Source organism: Cariama cristata, unplaced genomic scaffold (assembly GCF_000690535.1).
Source record: "Cariama cristata isolate BGI_N322 unplaced genomic scaffold, ASM69053v1 scaffold8741, whole genome shotgun sequence".
Classification (NCBI taxonomy): domain Eukaryota; kingdom Metazoa; phylum Chordata; class Aves; order Cariamiformes; family Cariamidae; genus Cariama; species Cariama cristata.
Genome location: NW_009600971.1, coordinates 73,918 through 81,197, shown reverse-complemented (window position 1 = coordinate 81,197; position 7,280 = coordinate 73,918). Strand labels below are relative to the sequence as shown.

At 39.7% G+C, this 7,280-nt stretch overlaps 1 protein-coding gene across 1 annotated transcript in view; it reads left to right on the top strand.

Moving 5' to 3' along the window:
* The first annotated feature begins 538 nt into the window (after positions 1–538).
* KIAA1598 (KIAA1598 ortholog) overlaps positions 539–7,280 on the top strand; it is a 57,472-nt gene continuing 50,730 nt past the window's right edge. Inside the window, exon 1 of the mRNA XM_009710248.1 lies at positions 539–583. The gene's annotated coding sequence lies outside the window, so the exon portion shown is untranslated. The remainder of the gene's footprint in view (positions 584–7,280) is intronic.

The following is a 7,280-nucleotide window of genomic DNA, read 5'->3' as shown; positions in this document are numbered from 1 at the left end:
CAGCTGAGTTCTTATGTGATCTTGGGTAAATCATGCAATCTTTTCATGTCTCCACTGTGGTGTTTAAAGAAAAAAAACTCTCATAGGACTCTTGTTGGAAGAAAATGTTGACAAATAAATAAATAAAAGTACTCAGCTACTCTGGAGGTATATATGTTTAACAATATTGCATTAACTATGCTTTCTAGCATTGATCTGTAACTTGAGCCAGTGTGGGTTTAAAATGGTGACTGCAAGCCAGTACATTCACCTTGTAATTTTTGAACTCAATCAATAAGGTTGTTTAACTCTCCATTGATCAAAAATTGATTGTTTTGGGAGCCACCATATTTTTCAGACACTTTCCAATTACTTCAGTTCTAGAAGGATATCCAGTTCATCCATAGGCTATTAATGAAGTTTATGACCCGTGTTATTTAAGAAGTCTGTGTAGACAGCCAGAAGAGCTTTAAAATGAATGAAATGAAGAGCTAATTTGGGTAAAGGAGTTGCTGCAATATTAACTTTTTTCTTTTTTTTCTCTTGTATAGCTATTGGTGAATATGAAGAGCTTAGAGCAGAAAATAAGAAAGCGAAAGAGGAGGTTTGTATCTTTTGATTGTTTCTTTAATACTAAAATGCTAAATATCAGAATACCTTATTGGCTATGGCAGGTTGTTGTCTGCTTTTGTGAGCTCAGCTGATTAATTACAACTAAACTTACTTTAAACTAAAAGAGGGTAGATTTAGACTAGACATAAGGAAAAATTTTTTTACAATGAGAGTGATGAAGCACTGGAACAGGTTGCCCAGAGAGGTGGTAGATGCCCCACCCCTGGAGGCATTCAAGGTCAGGCTAGATGGGGCTCTGAGCACCCTGATCTGGTTGAAGATGTCCCTGCTCATTGCAGGGAGGTTGGACTAGGTGACCTCTAAAGATCCCTTCCAGCCCAAATGATTTTATGATTCCATGATAAGTAGTAAGTATTACTTGTACCTATATGTAATAAGGAGCAATGAATGCAACTCCCAGCGGCTATTCTAGTGGTCCCACTCCAGAAAAGTTGTTATAAATATCTTTTTTTTTTTTAAATGATTGCTGCTATAGGCAGTTTGCCTATGATTACAGTGTGAGCATAGAGCAACTTAAGTGTTCAGATATTCTTAGAAAAACTTGTATTGCTTGGATCTAAACCTTGTTTGATTACAACTTGATTTGCACAGTGAGACTTACTGAAAAGAAAATAGAATAACTCCCCTCACCCAGCCCTTCTGAAAATTCAGAATGTAGGAATATGATTTGAAGGTATTTGAAGTCTTCCCCCTGGCCGCGCTCCGTAAAAAAACAAGCCAATTTTTAATAGGAGAGCAAGATGTTTTATCTCAACTTGCAGAATGATACTGCAGCATATTACACATCCTTCTGTGAAATCTGTGTGCCTGTCCAACTTGAAAAGAAGCTTTGAATGTATGGGCTTAACTTCGTGCATTGCTGCAGGCTTCATTTTTTAATGTTCAGAGATACTGGAGTAAGAAATAATGACCGCTTTCTAGATTGTTCATTGTAATTATGATGAACTGTCTTTATAGTAGTAAAATTAAGCACATTCGGTGAGGTATCTCTTTCCACCCAGGACTCTTGTTCATTCTACACACTTGCTTTCTGCGAGGAAGCTAATGGGAACAGAGAACTCGGAGAGATTTGGTGCATAAATCCATGTCAGTGTGCATAAGGGTTTTAGCAGTTATCTGTCAAAAGAAACGGTGGCCACTAAAAGCCTCTTATCAGTACTAGATACTGAGGAAGGCAGAGGAGTCAGTGCTACACTGTATTGTAAACAAAAAATTCTCCTTTATCCAGTATTGGTGAGCTGAAGGTGCAAGAAACATGTTAGTTCTCAAATCCCTGTTAGCTGCCAAAGCATGTAGGCTTAATTTAGCTTTTTGTGAAGTCATTCCTGAAGGGTCGCTTTTCGTCCAGTTGTTGTAAGCGTTACAATTCAAGGCTGTATTGGGAAGACCTTGTCCTTAACTACTTTCTCATTATTAAAGAAAACTTAAAGCTTATCTTCACAGTATGCTTCAGCAAAGATTAAGTGTATTTGCGCTGAGCTCAGCATATTGTATATCACTCCATCCTACCCACTGACCTCTGTGTCTTTTTTACTATCCTTGTTGCTGCATTCCCATTCTGCTGTCCTGCACCAGAGCCTCAGATATCGCGGGAAATCTCTCCTCTATTTTCACTGTTTGGAAGATTGTGGCAGTTCATCTCCCAGGGTTCAGAAGAAAAGGAGGATGAAACTGAGTTAGACCAAGAGTCCATCTAGCCCGGTATTCTGTCTCTGACAGCAACGGAGAGGGAGGAGTGTAAGAGCATGTATAACACGTCCACAAAGTACTCTTCTACTCTCCAAACCACTTGCAGCCTGGGGACTTCCTCAGCTTCAGTGTCTTCTGCCCTCCACAGCTCACTTCCTTGAATTTAGCCCATCCTCCCCAAGCCCGTGCTGATTTTTGGCTTCCATCACATGTGAGGCATTCCACACCAAGACTGTCTACCACAGGAAAAACAGGCTCCCCACCTTTGCCCTGAACCCAAGTCCTGCTAGCTTTGGTGTTTCTTCAACAAAGCTTTCTTTAAGTTTTGGGGGGGCAGGGAGGGGGTAGACAATGAGGAGGCTTTTCTTGAGCTGTATTTTTATTTAGAATTTTTTTTTCTTCAAAGGAAATTCCAAAGAAAAATGTTATTACCAAAATTGAGATGAAATGAGATGTTCTGTGGTTGTTTCTTGCATTCTGCCCTTCTCTCTTCCTTGCTCCTCTCTCTCACAAGACTTCTTTCCTATAACTGCATATCTGTAGCCACTCCTGTGTCTTTCTTCTGAAGGTTGGTATGATGTTTTTCAAAATACTTGCATAACAACTGAAAATCCTCCAGCCCTGAGCACATGGAGATTACATCCCTAGTCGGGCAAATTAGTTAAGCACGTGCTCAGGGTTGGAGGATTTTCAGTTGTTATGCCAGTATTCTCCATCCAAGAACCTCCATCCTGCAAATTGGTGTGCTTGTGTAAGCAGTCCTGCTTAATTGTTTAAGTGCTTGGACTCAGGTGGTTAAGTGTGAGGCCATAAGTGCATTTCTTCTACAAAAAAAACCCAAACCAACCTACCGATACAGGGTTCATGGTTATGTTTCCTCACAGTGCCAACACTGGAAGAAACTATTCCTTCTGTTGTTGCAGGGCTGGGTAATCCTGAAAGCTTGTCAGCGCTTCTTTAACTTTGTGTCTTAGTTTATGCTTTGCAGGATCAAACCTGGTATTAGAGGAATTATAGCACAGGCTGTCTCTGCCTGTGGGTCTGGGAAGTTGTGGGTGACGTCTGTTCCAGTTTGTGCCACTGTCTGTCAGTATAAGTGTAAGCAAATGGCTTCTTCTCTATCAATTGTGGTCACATAATAGCGTCAATAGGAGGAAAGGAAGAGAAAATTAATTTTTTTAGAAGAACACTTGCAGACTGTTTGTGGAAAGTACCACACAGGAGTTAGATAACAGTGTGTGTGTATTTATGTGCTTTTGACGCACTCGGAATTTTTTTCTGAGTCACCACTACACTTGTTTGGCTCTGAAAGATGAGCTGTGTCATGGAGAAATTATCCTAGGTTATATTAGAAACATGGAAATTGGAGGATAATGGGCAGCTAACTTAAAATAAAATGTAATTTTAATTTTTTAAAAATCTGTGCTCTTTATTCTGTATTTTATCTTAAGATAGAAAGTAAATTGACTTTTACATAGGTTGCTTTGTTCAAAGCACTGTTGCTTTAAAGGATGCTAATAACCATGAAAATTCAGGAGCAAAATATAAGATCTTTGATTTGCGGTGTCTCTTCCTCATTGCCTTGCTAAACTGCCAATTTGGAGACCTGTGGTGGGGTCTCTGACAAAAATGGTGCAGGCATTTTTTTTATTAGTATTTTTAAATACTTTCAAAAACTGGAGCAAAAATGACATTGGCAGATTACTTCTCTTAGGTCATCATTTTTAATTGAAGTAACCGTCTAAACATGCATACCAGTCCCCCAAAAATAGATAACTAACGTTCAGTTGCACACAAATGTAGATAACTTAATATGCAGTTCTGACATATTCAGAGTCAGATCATGAACAAATATTTGACTACTTGCTAATCAGACAGAAATGACTCTGAACGCTGGTTTTGACAGTGTTTTGTCATGCTGCCAATAGGGAAAAAAACCCCAGCAAGACAGCTTTCCAAAACAGTAGATGTAATACTGTATCTCTGATACATCATTCATGGTGTTTGCTCTGTTAAAGCACATGTATAGAGTGGATTATATGTTTTGTCACCAAATGGGAATGGAGAAGGGATTCTGCTTTGATGACATGCTCATTCTTTCTGTAAGTAGAGTATAGCAGGTGTCATAGGATACTTTTGAGCGCTGTACCAAACTCATAATTTTAGAACAAGCATTAAATCTGCATAAATTTCACAATCTGTGTAAATGGGAAAGAATGGATCTTGTGTTGCTTAGCAATGGCTTAATTGACTATATGGCTACTACGTGAACTTCTTGCATCTTAATATCTGGACTGAACAATCTCCTTCTTGTTTTTGCCCTTTGAAGGCCTTTTACTGAAGTCAGTAGGAGCTTATGTGCAAAACAGTTGGCAAAAAAGAAGCCTGTTAGAAAAGAATAGACAAGAAACCAGGCCTCTGTGGAATTAGTGGCAAAGAGTTGTTAGGCTGATGGGAGTGGGTGTGCAGAGACTACGTATCCACGGGTTTCCAGGTGGTTGTGTGCATTGACTTCGCAACGTCACCTTGTAGTGCCAGGTTCCCGTGACGGTGTGGTACTATCCTGGTATTGTGCTAGCTCCAAGTATCGGCCGAGTTCATGTACTGCTCTTCACCTTGCTATATATGCAGTATTTGGTTTGAACGCTAGTCTTTGACATGTATATGATTTACTTGTAAGTAGTCAGTGTATCAGTTCACTGTGCTAGAAATGAAAGTATTGCCTCCTATCTTGTGTACCTAGAAGGCAAAAATCTGAAATTGAGTGGGATTGGCAAAGCTCCTGAACTTGCTCCTGCAAAGACGAAGAATTGTAAGCAGTTATTTACAAAATGAATTTTGGAAACCGAACTGTTAATTTGTTTCTAAAAGTACAGATGCAATGTCTTCTTATTGCCAAGAAATTATTGTTAACTCCTGTAGTTAGTTCAGGACTGGAATGGGAATATTGTCTATTACCTTTGGGTTTTTTATTGAGATAATGGTGCTGTAAATATTATATTAAAATATAGTAAATAAAATGGTATAAATGCTTATTTTCCTCTGCAGAGAAGCTGGAACTCTTAACAAAATAAAGTTAAAAACAGAAAATTGACAATCCAGGACTTAGCAAGTTGTGGGTTTTTTGTTTGTTGTGGGTTTTTTTGTGTTTTGTTTTTTTTTTTTTCATTTGATAGTTCTCTTAATACTGGTGGGGGAGACTTAGTAAATACTTGAAAGCTGTTTCTCCTCAACAGTTGCATGCGGTTGAATGTGAAAAGTGAATAGTAGATTTTATACTAATGTTACGCCTTTTAACATTTAATATTAGTGATACTCTTGTCAATTAACAATTCTACTGTATATGCCTCAAATTGCTTTTTTGAAAAGTGAGGTGGTTGTGAATTTTGAAGGCTTCTCTGCAGCTTTTTGAGAGCAGCTAACGCTTCTAAGTTTTGATATCTTTAAACTTCCCTGTTTTAAAGGTAAAGACAATTTATTTTAAGGGGTCACGATGTTTTTTTTATTGTGAAACTTAATTACTTTAGGAATATTTTGTTTGCACAACTTTCCAGTTTGAAACAGTGCAAGCAGTTAAAGACAATCTCAACTTTTTCTAATTCTTAGCTAAATTGGAGATAAACTAGGTTTTGGGTTTTTTTTATAGGATTTGTAACAGCTCCGCTTGCACGGGTCTGATTGCAAGACAAAGGGCAAAGTGCTTTCCATTGATCATTTCAGCAAGGGTAACAATCTCCCGCTCTCCTTTTCTTCCTGCTCTTTCATTCTGAAACACAGTAGTATCGAAAGGAAAATATTCAGAAAGCTGGAACTGGGAGCAGGAATTGCTCTGCAGAGACCCAAACCTACAGACCTTGATTGTGGAGAGAAAGATGCGTAGCTATCAGGAGAATAGTTAGCTTGCCGTGGTCCAAATGGAGCGCTCTCTGCAAATAGCACTCAAGGTGAAGTGGAATAGGTCATTTAACTTCCCCTTTCGCTGCACAAGGGAAGCTGTTATGCCTTACAGCATGTTGCTGGCGGATTTCAAAAGGAGTTTTTCCTATCATTGGGATAGGGAGTGTACTGCATTCTCTACATCAAGGTTTCCATCAGTAGGAAGGTTTCTTGTTGATTTCCACAGGCAATCAGATCCTTAAAACGTTAATCTTCCTGGTTTTTAAACCGAGCATTAAAAGCACTTGCTCACTTAACGTGCAGTGGGCTGGAAGCTTGCAGCGTGCAGAAAAATCCGTGGGTGAAGTATGCCAGTGTAGTTACAGTATCTCTCTTGTAAAATACAAAAAGGCAGCAGCTCACACTGATCCCCCTTTTGCAGAGGAGCTGTTCTTTGCAGGAACAATCAGAAATTTTTTCTGCATCTTTTGCTGCATTCTGTTCTTAGACTGCACTTCTGCCAGTAAGGTAAGGCAAATTTTTGCAGAGGAAACAGAGAGAGGGCAACAAGCAGCAAGATTCATGCACAGATTTCCCTTCCCCACCTCTCCTGTGCAAAATTCTCTTAACAGCTTCTTTGTTAACAGGGCCAGATGAAACACTGAATCCTCCTCCGGTGCCGTTGCTCAGTACATCTTGCTCCTTCTGCAGCTCTGCCTTGTTTCACAGACCTTTACAGCAGCTGGTGACTGATCTATCCCCCCTACTCAGCTACTGTCCCTTGCTTCATCACTGCAGTGCCACAAGAAGAGAGATTCCTTGTTGAGTACAACTTCTTTTGCTCCCACAGATAGCCATCAGCAGCGGCTTCCAAAGCCTGCATGGAGGCTGCCCCTGAGGTGTTACCAATGGCATCTTCTCCTTGCCCAAGAGCAGATCCTTCTTTGGGCCTCATCCAGGGCCCTCCGGAGCTGATAGAAGGGCTCTCTTTAATTTGGCTGCCTTTGAATCGGGCTCTTCCCCTTCTTGTAACTTAACAGCAGGCTTTTTTCCCAGCTAACTCAAAGTGTGTCCTCATGGAAAAACTGAAAATCGAGCAAAAT